Below are 20,025 nucleotides of genomic sequence, written 5' to 3' on the forward strand. Positions count from 1 at the left end.
GGAGTCAAGAACCCCTTTGCTACCACTATTCTGTCACTTAAGAAGGAGCAGCAGGGATAAATATTAGAAGGAATTTAAATCAGCTCGTAAAGGCAGGTGTTTATCCTAGTCTAGGTAATGAATAACCAACACATGCATAGGATCTTAGCAATGGAGGGAGAAAGGAAGGGTAGAGCTGGTGACATCAAAGAATAACTCATCCTGCCACAACAGCAAGGAATTAATGAATGCCAGGGCAATAGGGAGACTATCAGCTGTACAGGCAGGATCTAAGTGAGCAGAGCCTTGCAAAAATCACTAATTAAAACTTACCTAATTCTCTAGTAGGTGAATCTTTTGTATTAAAATTATGAAGACTGAAAGCAGAATAAGCATATACTGAGCTCTGTGGATGTGAAAAGTGTTTGCACTTTCTTCAGGTATACAAAAGGTAGTAGTGCCTTGTAGGCAAAGGCCATATTTTGTGAAAATTGATGTGATGATTACACCACCGTGATGAACCTTTCCTTAGGGAAATAATGAATGTGAAACAGGCTTAAGAGTGGATATTAAAATCTGCTTTTTAAAGTCATAATTTTAAATAGAGTATTTGAAGCACTTTAAGTCAATGTCTTCCATAGTGTATGGGAGCATAATACAGTCCATTGCAGTGTTAGTCTTTAAGATGCTAATCTAATTACAGGCTCAATTTTTTGCCATAGCTGTAATGTTCCTTATATTTGTCATGATACAGGTTTTAACAAACACCTGCATACCTAGCAAGGTTTTTAAAAAACAAACAACAAAAAAACCCAACAAACAAACCAAAAACAAATAAAGTAAAACCCGTATTAATTTGAGCCACTTTTGGCCTTCCAGCCACAACTAGGCATGTCACTCTGAAGTATATGGATGTGTTTGGTGGTGTATACAGAACACAAGGCTTTTTGTATAACAAAAAAGAAGGGAATGGAAAACTGCAATCATGAGGAGGGACAGGAAAATGGACTTGGCATATATGTATTTTGGGAAGGCATTCTTGGGAATTGGCATGGCTACAGCAAGCTGAATGCTTTGATGAATAGGACAGGTAGTAAGGGTGTGCTGAGAACATGAAAAGAGGGCTGCTGTGGCCAGGGAGGGTGTGGGTTTCCTGGCAGCAGGTGAGAGTGACTTTGGCTTGGTGGGGCAACTGGTGATGGTGGGACAAACTTTGCTGTCTCTCAACGGGGAGCTCCAACTCCCCATGAGATTTCAAAAGCAAGCTCATTTCAGCTTGGTGCATGCATTAGTGGGTTTCTAGCCACAGCATATTATGAGAGATTATCCTGAGTGAAAATTTAGCCCAGGCGATGAGCAGGAAATTTTATGCTTGAACTTTCTCTCCCACAGGGAATGGTGGTAGAGCATAAGCATGTAGATATGATTTGTGACTGGTTAAAAAAAAAAGAGCACTTAGATTTTCATGCACTTCTGTTTTCTTGAATAGTCAAAATATTTCTGCCAAAAAAAGTAGGCTCATGCCTTAGAAAGAAATAGCTGGAATCAGTTAAACAGTTGTAACACAAAGTATTGGTCACCTATTACCAGGTCATAATACAGGGAAAACAATACCGGGGGAGAACTGCTTGAGAGAGAGAGAAAGGCATGGGGGTGGCAGAAGGTGAGAAAGAAGTACGAAAAGAGGACAGACTCAAGGGCAAAAATGGAGGTGACTGTGAACACCAGGTAAGGGGTGCCCTGGGTTCAGCAGTAGCAGTCATTTTTTCTCCTTCTTAGTAGCTGGTGCAGTGCTGTGGTTTTGACTTTCAGCCTGGGAACAGCGCTGATAACACTGATGTTTTTAGTTGTTGCTCAATAATGTTTACCAAGGACTTTCTGTGCCTCATGCTCTGCCAGGGTGGAGGGGAAGTCGAGAGGAAGCAGAGACAGGACACCTGACCCAAACTAGCCAAAGAGGTATTCCATACCACAGCACGTTATGCCCGGGATGTAAAACTGGGGGCAGCTACCCGGAAGGGTTAGATCACTGCTTGGTCGGGATGGGTATCGGTCGGCGGGTGGTGAGCGGTTGTATTCTCTTCCCTTGTTATTTCCCTTATCATCATTGGTGGTAGCAGCAGCGGTTTGTGTTATACCTTAGTTACTGGGCTGTTATCTCAACCCATGGGAGTTACATTCTTCCGATTCTCCTCCCCATCCTTCCAGGAGTGGGGGGAGGAAGGGGGGCAGTGAGTGAGCAGCTGCGAGGTTCTGGATTGCCGGCTGGGCTTAAACCGCGGCAAGGGGATATTTTAAAAGCTGACCCAAATGAGTATAATTACTGGCAAATATATGCTGAGTAGAGGACACAGGCAGCTGGCAATGGCAAAGCAGATTGTGTGAAATAAAGTTTGAGGATCAAAAAGCATAAGACTAAGGATAGTTTCTCTTATAGAAGGTGATGTGTCTTCAGCAGAACAGATGAGAGTGTTGAGGCAGATGAGAGTATCAAGGCTGCAGATACTGTACACATTGGAGAAGAGGAAAACACAGAAACTGACCATTCTGCCACACTCAAATAGCAGTCACTGATCCTCTCTGGTCTGAGGACCAAAACCACTTTGCAGGCAAGATCATCAGATTTGCTCAACCAAAGATGTAGAGATAGTGGCAGCCTCCTTTGGTAGCAAACAGACTTGTAGGTTTGTGGGCAATACTTCAGACTCATCTGGCAAAGTCCTTTGTGCTCTTTTTGGCACAATAGCTTTTAAGTAAGTTGTTTTGGCTTCTCCAGACTCAGAAATATAAGAGCAGGCCGAAAGGCAGGAGCATAAACCGTTTAAAACTGTTCCCCTGGGCAGACAGCAGAGCTTCCCACCACCTGCTTCATTGCCCCTCTGTGGGGTATTTGTGCATGCAGTGATAAGTGTGCAGGTGTGCTTAATTTCCCGTCACAGTAGCTGGAGGGCTTGGATTGTTGTAACAGAGCAGACTCAGTAGCAGCCTGTCTCTTTCAAGCAGAAAACAAATGGGGCATCGAAGTAGCACATGCTGCTTTCTTGCTTGGGGTGGATGGTATGATTATAATGCAGTTATCTATGTTTAAAAAAGAAGTCATTTGTAAACACTCCTGTTGCCAGTATTCTGTTGTAAATATTTCAGAAGAAAAATGTTTGGGTGTTGGGTTTTTTTGAAGTAGGTGTTGGCAGCAGCTGTAGTGCATTTAACATTCCAACATTTTTCCAGTTGAATTAAATTAACATAGCTGGAAATGTCAGTAGCCATCATGTGATAAGGTTCTCTTATGCAACTCATCTCCCATCTTACCTGGTTACCTTCCTCTTCTGTATTCACTTTTATTTCTTACTGCGCACACTGGAAGAGAAGGCAATGGTTCTAGTCAACGCTAAAAGGACATGAAAAGTTCTTTGGGTATTGTTGTGGTTTACTCCCAGTCAGCAACTGAGCACTAACCAGCCTCTTACTCACTTCCTCCCTTGTCTGGACAGGGGAAGAGAATTGGAAGAGCAAAAGTGAGAAAATTTGTGGGTTCTGATAAGACAGTTTAATGGATAAAGCAGAAGCCACACTCACAAGGAAAGCCAAACAAGGAATCAGTTCACTCCTTCCCATTAGCAGGCAGGTGTTCAGCCATTCCTAGGACAGCAGGGCTCCATCATACGTAATGATTACTCGGAAGACAAATGTTATCACTCCAAACATCCCCTCATTAGTCCTCCCCCAGCTTTATATGTTGAGCATGACAGCAAGTAGTCTGGGGTACCGCTTGAGTCAGTAGGGGTCAGCTGTCCCTGCTAAGACTCTAGAAATAAGTTTTTTTGGTGAAAATTGGTAGATAGAGAGGTGAACTGATTTGGAAGGCTGCTGGTCCAGTGCAAGAAACAAGCCAAATCCACAACTTAAAATACAATAACTTTGAAATTTGGGGAGGGGAAGAAGGGCAGCGTGTGTGCACCAGAATGAAGCCACCTGTCCGGCTGCAGTTCCAAGTCTGAATGGCTTGCAGGTACCACTCCCAGCTTTTAAGGCTACATAGCTCAGAGCATATTCTGCTTGTTGAACCTTGATACTGTGTTGAATTTGATGGACTTCTTAAAATTGATTGTTAACTGGAATCTCTGTAACAGACTTAATTATCAGATATAATAGATACTGAGAAGTTAATAATAAACTCAGAAATCCGCTGTTTATCCAGCTGTCCTGTTAATTATGTTAACAACACATTGGCAGTTGCTTTGATTTAAACCCTATGCCTTTGGTTTGTCTTTCAGTTCCAGTTCACTGTCCGCACACCTTTATTTCAGGTATACTTGCTGCCCTTCCAAGCATACAAAGGAGCACAGAAGGACCCAAGGAGGCTGCTGTGAACCACACACAAACTCTCTCCATCGGAGCATCCCTGTATACTCTAATACTGAAAGCCAGGTGCTCCTTTTTAACTGGAGCCAACTGCTGCCTAATTTTGAGTAAACTGCTTCCTGTAATAGGAATGGCTGTTTCATTTCATTCATTGAAGTGCAATGCAAAGGCCAAATCTCCACCCATTCTGAACACAGCATTCCTTTCATCTCCCTTATATAAAGGTAAGGTTGCACTGGAGGCAGACTGGAACGCTTGTTCAGCCTCAGTAAAGACGTCTGGTCTTGTGATAGTTGGAAAGATGAAGCTTCTGGTACTCTGTGAATTTTTGTTTGTCTTTCTTTTGTTTCTCAATGCCTTTACAGCAGAAGGTACAGTATATCCTTATAACACAATTGTCTTTCCTTTTGTGATAGAAAAATACTTATTCTCTATGTTGATTTTAATTAAAAGAAAATAGAGCTTGACAACTGGAAAGGAGAAAATGAATTTAGGAAAGGAATTAGACTGCAGAATGTGTTCGCATATCAATGCTTTGTTTTGTACGGACAGTAGTGTTTCCTATCTGTTACTTTCTCTTGCATTCCTCAGCATGATTAACTTTTACCTTAATCTGTGTTCTGAAACCTGCTCCTCTGAAAAAAGTCTATTACTTTTCCAGTAGATAACCATCTGCCAATCTAAAAATTATATATTTTTTCTGAATTGTGAAAAATGCATTAATGGAAAAAGTTTCTACCCTTATGGAACAAGGGAATAGGTAGCATTCAGGTCATCAGAACTGGAGTAAATGAGAAGTTCTTTATAGAACAGTGAAACAGGTGGGAGTAGCTCTTCTGACCTTCAATCAGTCTTGACTAATTTTTTAACCACTGGTATTCCACTTTAATTGGAGTATTCGCTCGTGGCACTGAGTTACCATTTTCCAAAGTGTGCATATTCATTGAGCAGTTTAAATCTTAAAAACAGGGCGGTTTGCATCTATTTGTAGCCACATCTCTAGAGAGGTCATTCTGGGTTTGCAGGGAGACAGTTTAGTAGGATTTTTAAATTGAAAGTTGCAACCTTTAGAGTTACCTGTTCAGATTTGATGTTTGATGTTGTAAATCTTGGAGAGCTACCATGATTGTTCCATGTGTTTATTTTACACAAGATGTAAAGAATGAATATGAGATAAGGAAAACCAAATAAGCTAAATGTTCAAAGGTCAGGAGCAGCAGATTTGCCATGCTTTGTATTTTCTAGACACCTCATTAGAATCACTTTATTTGTAAATGAGTGTGGAGAGACATGGAAGACAACACGTGATTGTCTTTCAAACTGATCAAGTACGCTGCCCAGTTTTCTCATTTACTAGAGTCTGCTTTGAGTGGTAGAGCTGTTTGCCAGAGCGGTGATACCTGAAGTTCTTCTGAGCCCTTTGCATTTTCCACTTCTCTATTTATTCAGTCTTCCCAAATCCATTGATGAAAATGTAAGGAAAAGTGCAAAGGGAGTTGGAGAATTTCTAGATTTGTCTTCAGGAACATAGCAGAAGTCTATCCAGGAAAGTAAGAGTTCCCTGTAAACCTAAATGAATACACTCAGCATCCTGTAAGAATGCTCTCTTTTTATTACTGTGCGTCCTAGGAGTTTGATCCTTCAACGAGTCATGAGGTAGAGAGAAAGTGTGCAAAGGACACTGTTCCTTATCCATAAACACACTGATGGGAAGGTAGAAGTGCCTGGGTGTGCAAGATGAATGTGCTTTTTGTGTAAAACCTGTTATATCAGAATGAAATGATGGTGACAAGATACTTCAAACCTCTTAGATGCTACAGCAGCCACAACCACCAGCCTTGTCTGTAGAACTGTGCCACAGGGATTTCCAGAAACATTGAGCACATACAAGATTTTGTTTCTGAGAAATCACCTACCTCTGTCCTTTCTGGTCTACCTCAGCTCCAGTGTCAAACTTTCTTTCCCCTTTAACGTGTCCAGCACATAACATGTCAACTGCAATCAACAGCTCACTTATTTAGGTCTAGTAGGGATGGAATAATTAAATGGTTTTGCTCACCCAAAGTAATTTATTCTACACTCCTGTTCATATGGACACAAAGATATGCTTTCTCCTGCTTGGTAATCTTTTATATTTTCATTAAGTGAAGTAACTATAAAAAGAGTGCAGAGTTTTTCTTAGGTTAAAACATCTAGAATTTGCTGCTTGTATTGCCTGCCATATGTGACATTTCAAAGAGTAAAGAGTCTTGATGTATCCAGTGTATGTACTAGTAATGATGGAAAAGAACAAATTAATTCCCATTCCCTGCTAGGAATGGGAATAAATATATAAATAAAGCTGTGCACAGATGTAAACATCAGTCATGATGATGTTTTGTTTTACACACCTCTCTGTTCAAAGATTTCAATGGTAAATATGGTAATTAAAATGTCTGTGGACTGTAACCCATTTAGAATACTTATGTAGAGCTATTTGCATTATCTGTCTCCACTGGTAATGTATTCTTCTTCACCCTTAGGTAGGAAGGTTAAAGAAGTCAGTCGCTCAAAACTACCCAAACTCCACAAAAAAGTGCCTAAAGGTAATAAGATTTACAGTTTCATTACATTAATTAGGTAATCATTATAGATAAATCACAGTATGTAGAGGTTTTTCTACTTGAAAACGTTAAAGAATTTTCCGTGAAGGTCTTATCTTCATTGCACTACTGAAATTGTTCTCTTTTCTCAATTAACTTACTGAATGCTTGGATCAGGAAGTAATAAGAGTAGAAGAGAATCTGTTTAGTGCTCACAGTGTAAAACAATCAAGACAAATATGATCTAGTCTGATCGATGCATAATGTATTCATATCACTTCCTGCTTCCTAGAGGGTTTTATTCTTGTTTTGAGGGCAGGAAGAATAGTATCATAGCATAGCTCCTCATTAATAAGAATAGTCTTCAAAAGTCAAGCTTTTTCATGCCTTTGCCTTGCTGTATTCCATCATTGCCTATTTGTGGCTGCATCCATCTCCATGTTTTGAGAAATTAACCAAAGTGTGATTCTGTAAATTCCTAAAAATAGAGTTTTTGAACCCGCAGCCCTACCAGGAACAAGAATTACCTGAGATGGAATTTGTCCTAAATACGCGTGTCTAAAGACTGCACAAGTAGAAATCCACTTGAAGTACATGGTAGTTTTCTCAAGCCAAATATGTTCCCTGCTCAGAGCAAGTGGAAGGGGAAGACCACTCTGTGGTATTTTGAGACCGTTTATTCTAAGGGGGAATAGAGAATGGCCGCAGCATTCAAAGTGAAAGCAAAGCACTTTGCTGCTTTTTAAAGTATCCACATTCCAGATGGGAGTTTAAAATGGTAGCTTTCCTTTCAGAAAACCAATCCTCACTGTTTGAGTTTTAGGGGGTTTTTTTCTTTCCTTGTTTTCTGAGTGGCTGGTGTCTCACTGTGAACTGGAGTTCCGATGCAAATACTTCCAGCTACAAGCTCAGTATTCCCTGCCTATGTACCTCTTTGTTTACTTAAACTGCTCTGTGTACCTGCACAAGGCTGAAACCAACCTCATTTGCCTGGCTCTGGAACAAGGTAATGCCAGGAAGGAGTGAGGCAGCTCGGAGTTACCTTAGCATCTTGCTCATGCGAGCTATCGAAGAACTAAATCTGAAATTAAATTTCCCATTCTGGTTAGAGCTACTTTTGATAGCAAAATGCAGATTTCCTGCGGAGTCAGTGTTTTCTAAAGCGGTGATTGGAATTTCTGCCATCAAATCAGTGCTTTCACTGTATAAATATGGCAGCTTTATCACTTAGTGACCTTGTCCACTTTCATATATCCTTATTATGGTGATTTGACAGTGTCACTAGTCCAAAAAAAGCTCAGTTTACTTCTTTCTGTATGTCTATAGTATCCCTGGTTTCAGTAAGACCCTAGTAAAAAAGCCTAAACCATGAACAAGTTTAGGATAATATGATTAGGTATGCTCTTTAGGATAACAGTTTCTAAAGTCATTAAAATGGCTAGTTGGTAACTTACATTAAACACTAAAGATACGGAATTTGATTTAAAATAGTCTATTTCCTATTTACTTATTTACCATCTTCTAATCTTTTCATCATAAAATTACTAATTTGGAGCTACATGATCTTAAGGTCCTTTCCAACTTTAACTATTCTATTAGTCTATAATTCTATGACTAATTTGAAATTCCCAGCAAATGCATTCCAGCTGATAAAATACTGTAAATGCTTTATTCCTTTTTGTATTTAGATAAACCTAGGTGGAAATCCTTGTGCTTTTCTGTGGTTTCCCTTTAGCTGCTGTCTTTCCCTCCAGTCTCCCAGTGCTGAATCATGGGTTTTGTTTTATAGGCAGTGTCTAATTGGTACCGGGAGCAATGAACCCATTTCAGAGTTATGCCTGTGTGTCACGGGTTTATATCTGTTTGGGGTCTTATTTAATTGGTATGTGTAGTAGCAACGGAGAACTTCAGCTATAAATGATCTACAGCAACAGTGGGTTCCCAGCCCATATAAAAGGACCGCGGCATGTAATGCTGAACGCACAGATGTGGCTTTTGTTGCTCTCGGCCTGAAAGGGATGCCGTGTCTTACCTCGTGAGGTTTATAACCTTTCCAAAGTACTGAGACTTCTTACAATGAGCGTGGTTATTACTTTTCATTCTGAGGTACGTTCTGTTATCTGACAAAGTAGGACGTATTTTAGGGGTTTTTTATGCAACAGGCATGAAATCTATCTGATAAAACGTGCTTCCAAAACAAATGTTCCTTTGAAACTGTTCCCTGTGGATAAAATACAGTAATACTGGTCTTGCGGAGCAGTGGAAAGTACTATGTTGAGGGGGAGAAAGAAGTACAAAGGAAGCGCTCTGTAAACCCCTGTAAATTCACCACAGGGATCTCGTACAAAAAGAATCTGAAATGTCTTTCTCTGTTGCAGACCTAGTAATACTTGATGATTTTTGCTTATCCCCATTAGACTCTGCCCTTGTTCTGTCAGCACTTGGACATGCTTACAGTGACCATCTCCTGCCCCCAGCTGCAGTCAAACCTGGTTTAGGTCATGGATTGCTGTTTATTTGCTTTCATGAGTGGTGCCCCTTTCTGCTGCACATGCCTTCTTGTCTCTGTTACAAACCTACTTATATAAAAACACTTGATCTGAATCTGTTTCGACTCCTATTGAGAGGCAGGTGTAAAAGCTTAAGCGTAATGCAGCAACTGCCCAAAGCTAAACACAGTGGATTGCTTCATACACAGTTATGGACTGGAATTGTACAACATTAGCTTTGTTTTGTGTTGTTATGAGAGTTCTGGGTGACTTGTGCTTCTGTAGTGCTGTCTCTTCTAGAAGAAGGCTACTTGCTTTATACAGTCCTTTTATGAGGGTTAATCTGTACCATTTTTTGTGCTGGACGTGTGCTTAGGGGAAGCTGCAAAGCCACTCAGAGGTTAACTCAGTGTGGCTGAAGTTACCATACTGATTACTTTTATAGCAAAACCACCGATTTTCTAGAACTTTGTTCTTTCATCAGAAACAATTACTGTCCCAGAAAGAGGATGTTTCAAGACAATGTCAGCCTGTGGCTTCTGTCCAGGAAAGATGGTGAATGTGATGATAGTAAGGCAAAGGTACTGTTGACTGTGGGACTCGAGCTCTGGAGAGACAGTAGCACTGCCCCTGTAATTATGAAGACCTTCATCTGACTGTAGAAACTTCCAGCAGCAGCAATCATGTGATTGTGGACCCTTTGTACCAGGAGAAAAAGCTGCTGTGTATGATTGATCTCCAGGAACCTAATGGCAAGGGAAATAAAAAGAAAACTACCATCGCATCCATTTTCATTATCCACCCTGATAATCTAAGCCAGCCCATACAAACACAGCTCAGCTTCAGGTATTAAAGTTCTGTGCCACGCTCCACACTCCCAATTAAACAACTCTTTCCATTTTCTCTCCTCTCCATCTTTGTTTTACAGATATGAATTTCAAAACGAGTCTGATGGAAATAAGGAAATACTGCAAGAATTGTCCTCAGAAAGCTCTTAAAAAAGTTCCTGGACCCCTTCCACAGTTAAAATGAGCAGAGTGAGAACAGGATGAAAAACATCTGCCTGCTGGCACATCTCACAGTGCTTTACTTGGTGGAGGGCCCTGCTTCCAGAGACAGGACATGAGTGTATCTTATTTTTTTCATGTGGGAAAGGCTTCACTACTGTTTATTCATTCACTTGGGCTTCACCATCTTGATAACGTTAGCCTGGCAGCTAAACAGTCAGGAAAAGCTGTCTGGCTGCCACCAGATTTCATGTCACTTGTATATTCCTCTGCACCAAACAGGGATTTAGGTCCTCAAGTGAGAGGAAAAGGAGAGCTGGTTGAAGACCTAGCTGAATCAGTATATTTAGTGTTTACTGGTTGTCTAAGAGGTGGTAAAGGACTGATGTCATTGTTTCTAGTTATTGGTATATATGCATATTTAACCTTTTCTATGAATGATTTATTTTGTATTGACAAAATGATCGTGTTTGTAGCTAGGCACATGATGATTTTTCCCGCAGCCTTTGCTCTCAGTGCTTGAAATCCACTTGAAATTACATTTCTAGCGAGTGAGATAGAGTTTTTCTAGCAAGTGAGATAGAGTTCATCAGTTAGAAACAGCTGAGAAACTAGATAAGCAGATTGTTAAAATAGTGGTAAAGGACCAGATTTGAGTACAGTGGTAAGCTTTTGAGTATCTCCTCTGAGGGTTTAAATCTGACTTTAAAAGCAAAGAGGCCTGTTTAAATTCCTAGAAGAATGTCATCAGGTGGTTATTAAACAGCGTACTGAAAAGTGTTAAAGCTAATCAGATTAAATATCTTCCTCCTGAAGCCAGAAGGCATCTGTTCTTTCAAGACACCTGAGTTGTGTGATCACCCAATAAACAAAAATTGCTGGAGCATGAAATTAATGCAAAGAATAATACCAAAGGGCTGAACAACAGAGAAACTGGAGCACACTCTGCTGACATCATTAGCAGTGATTGGTGTCTTCACTCACGTATCTTTTGTCCTTTCCTAATTGTCCTCTGCATATGCTATTTCTCTGCCTGGAGGTGAGTCCTTAAAACAGAATTATTTGGTTGTTCCTAAATTCATTTTTCCTTCTAGTGAATACAAGGAGGAGTAGGAAGATTTTCTGTTCTTAGGGAAATTGCAGATTGGAAATAATAATTTTTCCCTCAGTACTCATAGTACCACTGCTTCTCTTAAAATAATTTTCAGTACAATAGGAATGGTCTCAGTGCCCTTCAGAATTTGGGGGAGTTGAATGGGGACAGTCAGAGGCCTGTTGAAGCCTACACAGGGAAATGCAATTCCCAAGGGTCACATTTATGGGCAGTCCCATGAGGCCATGCTCTCACTGTCAATGTTTCTATTGTAATGAGCAATTGAACCTATTTCTGAGTCTCCTGTGTGCTTGTTATTGTTTCATTTTCTCATTACTTTTGAGATTAGATAGATCTGACTCTCAGCTTCCTATTTTTGAAGAGCTGACCATGCATAGCATTTTTATATTGAGGATGAAGGAGCTGCCAGTTCTCCTTGGAAGATCTTTGAGTCAGGAGGAGGGCGAAGCAGTTATGTTTGATTGTTCTGTTGCTGATCACTGGGCCAACGTATTTTATTTCTATTTTGTCTTTTGTGGAAGGAATCCATAGAATACAAATGACAAATAAATGTGAAGAGGATTTTTGGTATTAAATGTTTGCAGCAGGCTTTTACTCTGTAAGATATAACCATGTGTGTTTTCAGCTCTATATAAAGCATTGTGAACAAGTATGAAGTTTTCTTTTACGTCTGAAAAAATGCTGTATGATTTTTCTCTTTGCCCCACACTCTCCAGTCCTCTTCAGGCAAAATGTTTTCTCTGATAGCAAAAACATAAACATCAAAGACCATTAGCACAATTAAAAGAATACTATGGGTCTCTCGGGGGATCCTGGGACACCACTTAATGCACTTCAGTAGTTTGAGTTTCCCTAACTGGCCTCAACCTAAGGTTAAGGGCTATTCAAGTTAAAGATGCTACTTGTGTGAGGTCCTAGTCTTTGCTGAACAAAATAAAACAGATATTTGCAAATTATTTCAGCATAGATTGTGACTGCTGCCCAAACATGTTTTTTTGTTTCATCTAGAGGTATCAGGATGTCATGTGTCAGCCCTTGAAGGTGATTCCTCAACAGCATTTGACTTTTATGTATCAGGCTGTTTTCCCCATGTGGTAAACCAGAGCTACCATCTGATGCTGAGTTCACTTACAGGCATCTGTTTTTCCTTTTGTTTTCCTTTCACTTCTACATATATGTGTTTGGTATTACCTGAGGAGTAGCATATATTTGCTCTGTGGGTTTTCAAAGTACACAAGCTGTATGCAGAAATAAAGTAGTAAATTTAGCTTGTCCGAGCTGACAAATGTTTTGGGGTCTTTTTTTGTACCTTGTGGTTTTGTGTGCATTTGGCTGTCAAACAAGAAAATTGCACAATAAGAACAATGGTTCCTTCAAGTTCCAGTAAAGGTGTTTTTGAAGCATCTCTATGCCTGTCAGAACAGATTAGATCCTGCTCTGACCTTGTAAACTAAACGAGCCAGGTATCCCCTCACTTTGTTCAGAGCTTAATACCACCAGCAAACCCCAAATTGGTCTGTCTTATTTGGCACTATGACTGTGAATTGTCAGGAGCAATGGAGAAATGATCCCTGCTGTCAGGAAGTGCTGGTTGGTGCAGAGGCAGGTTTGGGGATCTCTTCTTTCAAAGTAGGTAATAAAAGAAATGATATTATGTGGTTTTTATACAGCGTGTGATCACAAAAGGTCTAATGGGTGCTCTTGCTATTGGCCTTTCAGCCCTCTAGACTGTAGCAAACAACTGAGGCAAAGGCCTAGGTATAGTTGAAGAATCTAGGATTTTAGCTCTGGAGAAGTTCTGTTTATCCAAAGTACGGACTAATGGCAACTTCTTAGAATTGTGTTTGCTAAGGAAAACTAAAATTCTGCATGGACATCATCATCTCAAATAATAAACTCAGGTGAAACATAAGAAAAGAGGGACAAATACTTCCTGTTGTAGATATACATAAGATATATAAAATAACTCTTGCCAAAACCGAGTGGAAGACTCCTCGTGACTTCAGTATTCATTGGATCAAGTCTGGAGATCTGTTGCCTGAGTCTATTTAGTCTGATATTGTTGCTGCACATGCACACACACACACTGCTGCCATGAATAGCTTTAGGAAAGTATTGTCAGATGGTGAATGCAGGTCAGATGCCTATACCCTTTTACTGAAGTTTTTTCTGGGAAGAATTTGGCCAAAGCTTAGCACTGACTTTCTCCTCTTGTAGCTGGAAGGTGAGGAGAAAACCCCCTTACACATCAATCTTCTTTTTGCCTCAGATCAAGCAGTTCTTATTAGATGTGAGCAGTTGTCTTCATTGCGGCTAATTTCTCTTCAGGATTGATGAAGTATTCTTTTAATTGCTGGTGGGAAGCAAGACAGCTCCTCAGTCCTACATGAAATTACATGAACAAGGATACTGATTCCAACCCATGTATGTCTGTGATTCCCAGTAGCCCTTAAGTATTATAAAAGACTTAGAGCAGCCATTGGATAACTTGGGTTTGAACGCAAAACGGTCTGGTCATGCTTTGCCTTTTAAGCTCAGAGGAGGGGTGTTGGCACAGAAAGCATTCCCCAAAATTATTTCAGTTTTCAATATCTCAGTGGTGGGGATATCTGCCAGAAAAGTTCAGTGTCTGGACATGGATTTGTTCAAGTTGTCATTCAACCTTTGTGCCAACATTTGTTAGTGTGTTTCAGATGCACTGACCGTATCTTCAGATGTAGGGGATTAAATTCCACATTTTCAGGCTGATGCTCTGCCAGGGAGTGGCTAAGGACAGAGATTTGCTGTAGGATAAGCACCTTATATTCACAATGCCATCTGTCAGCCTCTTTCAGAGGCTTTCAGCATTATCAGAGAAATCAGGTCACTATGTGCCTGTGAGAGATCCTAAACTGAACATGACTTGTCTGTCTCCTTCAGCCTGATGCTATCACAAAAATCTCTGTAGTCACAACAAGCTGTCATTCCAAGCCCAGTTTCTCTCAGAAACTCAAACTGCATCCAGAATGCTAGTTCAAGAGCTATTAGTCCCAGCTGGCAGTATAGCACAGATATTCACTGGTGATGATTTAAATCTTATATAGGAGGCATTCAAAAGTTTAGTGCACACAGAAATGCCTGCTCATTGGATGGTTGTGATTAGCTGCCCACTAGGCACTTGTACAATCTCTTAACTATATTAACGTGCACATGCATTTCTGGTAAGTGTAGTGCAGTCAAAGCAACTTATAGATCCTGGCTAATAGGATCTCCAAATCCAAAAGATGAACAGCAGCAGTGTTTCCCTTATTTGACTGTCAAGATGGCATTTTAATGATAAGTCAGTGAGGAAAAGTGCTTTTCTGCTGGGTTCTGTGATTGTTGTTTGGTCATCAGCAATGATCCTAACCTCAGGGGGGAAAAAGACATTCTTTTGGCACTGTTCAGTTAGACTGTAGCCCATACAGTTTGCCTGGTCTGTGAAAATCACATCTCTCTATCATGCTCTTAAAATCAGCTCCCAAAACTGAAGTGCACTGGAAAATGCTGTCTTTGCAAAGTGAGTTCTAAAGGCAAGACTTCCTGTTTGCACTGTTGCAGAGCCCTGTCACACAGTTAGTGCCAGCTGTGTGGTTTTACACACAGCTTTGTGCCAGCAAGGCTAAAACCTATTTCCATCCTGGAATTTTCCCCAAGAGGTCAGTATGCCTGGGAAGAAAGATGTTGTCATACAAAGAGAAGTGTGAAGAAAAAGAGAGAGCATTTACAAATGCTATCAATCAGAGAAGCAATGAGATGGTTGAAAACAAGATTCTGAATGAGAAGAGATAATGCAGCAATGTTTGCAAGTCCCTCTTTAAAGTGTTCTTTTCAACTCACTGGCTTTCCAGTTGTTAACTTTTCATTATGTGGGAAACAATAAACGATGGCAATTGTCACTGGGCTCTTATCTTGTTGTTTGAATGTACCAAGGTTAGACAATTCATCATTATCCTTTGACTTAGTTAAATATCTACCAGTATTGCTGCTTTCTTCTGCAAAAATCTTCAGGTGAATGGCTGATGAAAAGAGAGATTAAAAAAAATCTGAGCTGAAGTCATGTCTAGCAGAGCACTATGTGCATGGTTGGCCTTAACCTCATAAGCTCCACCTTTGATGATCTCTGAAAAGAACTCCCCTGGATTTCCATCAGTTTAAGTCAAGACCCAAGAGATTTTAAAACAGATCCTTAAGCCTGAGAAGGGAAGCCAATCTTCTCTTTGTGATGTTGTTATAAATGTGCTTTACACCTTTTCCTGTGTATTGAAAAAAAATTTATCTCTGCTTCCTTTCCCAGCTTTTTCTCCATGCTTTCTTCTGTTCCTACACACGTTTTAACAGTTTTTGATGCCAAGCTTTCCTTACTGGCTGTTCTCACTGACTAGAAAAGTCATCTTTTGTCTCAGGCATGATGGTCCCCACCCATTCTTTGTCAGAGCTATGTGAGATCTTATCTCAGAGATATTATTCTGCTATCTAAATTTCCTCAAGTTGTTCTTGTGCTGAACTACTTTGACTCCACGAATTTCTGTTCATGAGACTGGCTGGAGCGCACATTGTCAAAAAGATGTGGCATAAAATATTGCTGCATTGCATTTGTTGTTTCCAGACATAATTTTTATACCAAGGACAGTTTCAGATACAAGATTTGAGCATCTCTGTTTCAAGGCACCATCTAATCATGTTAAAGTCACAGTATGAGTGGGGATTTTTCTGTCACTTGGTTTGTGTTTCAGCCTTCACTGCAGTAATTTTGGATCATGTAATCTCAGTTACCAGAAGTGGAAGTCTGTTCCCAGATAATTTAATTAATTTCTCAAATTAAAATTTATTGTTGAGATTCTTCTTATATAGTTCTATTGATTTGCTTTATTGACAGATTATCATAAAAAAAACCAACCCAAATAAGCACAGTACTTGAAGGTGTGGGAGGAAATGGTAAGAGCATAGGTAGACATAGGAGACATAGAGGTGGTAAGCATGTAGAGCTGACATCTGGGCTCTAGAGAGTTTAAACTATTTATTTTGAGAACCAGCATATGTACAGGACTATTTGCTGTAGAAGTCTCTCCAGGCAAAGGCTAGACAGCTGCTAGAAAAGTGTTTGTGGGAATAGAGATAGTCCCACATTATCTTTGAGGTAAGGTAAATTGCCTCGAAGTGGAGTATTTAGGCCTTTCGTTATAACTAGAAAATTTGCTGAAAGACATCTTGCTTTCTAGGTTAAGGGTAAGAATTACTTTCATCTACGGCTGCCTAAATGCTCAGGTTTTTCTCTGTTACAGCAGTCGAAGGCTGAGGTATGCTGTGGACTAGCTGGACCTCCCAGATCTTGACAAGTTAAGTACCACGGTACTTAATCCAATTTGAGAGTTGCTGAGTTCTGGGATTCCCTTCTGAGAATGTTAAGGCTCACATCTGCCTTCCAAAGAGGCGTCATAGGAAGACCCATCTGCAGCCAGGGTGTCACACATATATCTGAGTAAAATCCAGGTAATTCGCTGCACCAGCCCCTGTGGCTGAAGTGCTGGTGTGGTCTAGAGCAGATTTCTAGCAAGGGTTCATCTAATGTTATTCATGCCATTCCTGTACTGAACAGCTGAGTTTGGTTATACATGGCAGTGAAAGGAGCATGTTTATTTCTCATACACCCCCTGGTTCAACAGATCATAATACTGCCATGTAAGCAGGGCATCTTTACGGTGGTGCCCATGGAATGCATGCCAGCCAGAAGATTTATGGGAAGAACACAGGCATTTCTTCGCTCTGCCTTGACAAGACTTGCTATTTTTCTCAGACGCACCAAGTAAACTGTAAAATCTTGATTCATTTGTTATTCACACCCCACCTCTGAGCTACATGTACAACTTTTACAGGCAAAACAATGAACAGCACTAGTTCTTCCATAAATAACTTAGACTGTCTGTTGTTAAATGTCATACTTCCGATCTTTGTCATGCTCTGTGGCACCACATTCATCAGAGATCATGCTGCTGGAGTGAATGTAGGCCACCTAAATATACCTGGATATTCTAGGGACTATTTGTTCTTTCTCTGTCCCTGTCAAAACAAAATGAGGAGAGTGATATGTAGCTTCCAAAAAGACAAGGTTACTGAATCGTAAACGGGTTTTGCAGCGGCCTTTAAAAGCCTCTAAGCTAGTTAAATGGCATAGCAGGAACCTTAATTACCTAGCAGCTGTGGCAAATGTTATTCTTTCCCCAGTTACCTACAGCACCTTTTTTGCAAACGCTGTAAAGCACTCTTGGCAGACTACAACCAGGATGAGCTCTACCTGAGATGAAACAATGGGAGGGTTACTTCTTTTTCCTAGGCGTTCCTGAACCTTCTCTGCTGCCACCTAGAGTCAAGGACAATAAATCATGATGAATCATGCAGGCAAGTGCCCCGAGGTGTTTGTTTTGCAGACTATAGTTTCTTTCCTGACGGGATGACAGCACTACTTCTTGACCTATACGGAAAAAAACCTCACTACAGTTTAATGGGAAGCACTCTGACATCCGATTGAAAGTCACCGTGGAAATGCTAAAATTGCTAGATGCTTGGTGTCTGCTGTCTCTCTGTTTTCCTTCCATTGTCATTTCTTAATTCCTTTGGAGATAAAGACATCACAGCTGCGGTTCTCTCATGATAGTGTTGTACAAAGCTGTAGTATGTCATTAAATATATTGTGGTATGTGAAATAACAGGGCTGTCTGACCTCACAGGATAGTATTACTCATTTTTGAAGACCACTTTGTCTAAAGGAGCCCTGGGTACATCCTGTTCCTAGACCATTATCTTACTGTGTTTGCTCTGCTCCTTGTGTAGCTTTTATTGGTTCCTGATGTGGTGCAGTGAGTCATTTCTCACAGCCTGTGCCAAGCAGAAACACTATCAGAGGTCCAGTAAACCGGGGTCCGCAGAGAATTAAAATTGGTTTTGATATATATGTGGAGTTTGGCCTTTAAAAATAATCCCCCAGCAGGAGAAGATTCTGGTCTAACCCAACTATATAAGAGCATTTAAGAAGTTAGGGACAGGAAAATCTGACATTATTCTGTGCCCTATGAAATATTGACCACACATACCTCCATAAATTGGTCTCTGTCTGTGGGTGGTTAAACAATGAAGTATTTCCTCCTTCAAGGTTTGTCTTGTAACCTTACAATAACATTTCACTAGCAGTTACTGGAACCAGACTGCTGACTTCCTTCTAGCTTTTCGTGGCGGTGGGAGTGAATACAAGCAAGTGGTTTTAGTGCAGGTAGACTCAGTTTTGGTTCATTTTCTTCAAAAAGCTCTCACCCCCAGATTTGGTCATGGTTTTAAAGTTCATTTTCACAGGTATGAGATTCTGTATGGATATGATTGTGTACCTGCTCTTTTAGAAAGTCATGGCATCCATCTGGAAGAGAAGCTTCTTGCTGTACTTAATGCTTTGTACATCAAGTGTATATGGGATACACATATGGGACAGCCCAGCTGTGGTTACAGCTGTGTTAAACTCAGGGTTGTTTAGGGTGTCTGTCTTACCTGTGCTGTATGTTGCAGAACGCCCCTGCTCGCCTGCCTCTGCTTTCAAAGCTAAATAAGAAGTTTCCTGTCACATTCAAATTTGCAAGAATAAGGAGAGTTTTAACTCAGAAGCAGGCACAAAATCTGAAGACTGCATAGTTAATATAAAGCAAAGCAGGGCAGTGGAAAATAATTTAGTCTTTGCTATACCTCTAATTTTATTTTTCTTTCTATTCTTAATTCTTACATTGCAAATAAATGTAACCATCTGAAAGCTGATTGAAATGCAACTCATGGAAACCTCACATTTATATGCCAAGCAGGCATTCTCCAGATAGGCATCTCTAATGTGATTGCTCTGAGGTGGAAGGGCCACCCACAATGTGGAAAGAGTAATTTATCTCTGTGCCAGCTCAGACTTTGCCCTCTCTGCTCAGACTGCCAATTCGGGTAGCAGTGAGTGTCCGCAGGGATGATAGTGGCCAAATAGAGGCACCTGCTCATTGCCAGCTGTAAGCAAGCCTCCTGGGGAACTCTGAGCTCAGACTGGTGTTGCTGCAGGGGTGAGGGGCTAGGGTCTTGTGGCATTTTATGTGTCCTTTTAGTGTCGGCATCTGTTGCTAGTCTAGTCTGGCCTATATTTTCTGTGTGGCATTGGGACTGGGCTCAAGAACAGCTGTCTTGGCGAGGCCCATTATTCCTACATTCAGGGATGTAGAAACAGAAGTGTAGCTCTCGGTACTGGTGGAAGCCCATTTCTTCTCAGCTGTACTTTGCTAAGGAAGACTACTAGTCTCAGACTTAAAGTGGGGTTTAGGGCTGAGAAAAGTAAACATGTTGGCGCCTGGGCTTTTCCAAGATCCTTGAAGGCTCAGAGCAATAAGAGGGAAGAAGCTGGTAGGGACTTGTGTGTGGTCAGTTTTTTGTCTGGCCGCTGTGCCCTGTAAGGATCAGGT

General features: G+C 40.7%; 1 long non-coding RNA gene across 2 annotated transcripts; it reads left to right on the top strand.

The window, feature by feature from the left end:
• Positions 1-3,777: 3,777 nt before the first annotated feature.
• LOC136011150 (uncharacterized) lies at positions 3,778-12,824 on the top strand. Of its 2 annotated transcripts, XR_010611238.1 has the most exons (4): positions 3,778-3,988; positions 4,287-4,565; positions 6,864-6,926; positions 10,341-12,824. It is a non-coding gene; the product is annotated as an uncharacterized LOC136011150 (long non-coding RNA). The 2 variants fall into 2 exon arrangements; XR_010611237.1 differs by lacking the exons at positions 3,778-3,988; positions 4,287-4,565 and adding an exon at positions 4,600-4,712 and having other exon boundaries at positions 10,341-12,823.
• The last annotated feature ends 7,201 nt before the right edge of the window (positions 12,825-20,025 follow it).

The sequence above is a fragment of the Lathamus discolor genome, chromosome 3 (genome assembly GCF_037157495.1).
Source record: "Lathamus discolor isolate bLatDis1 chromosome 3, bLatDis1.hap1, whole genome shotgun sequence".
NCBI classification, from domain to species: Eukaryota; Metazoa; Chordata; class Aves; order Psittaciformes; family Psittacidae; genus Lathamus; species Lathamus discolor.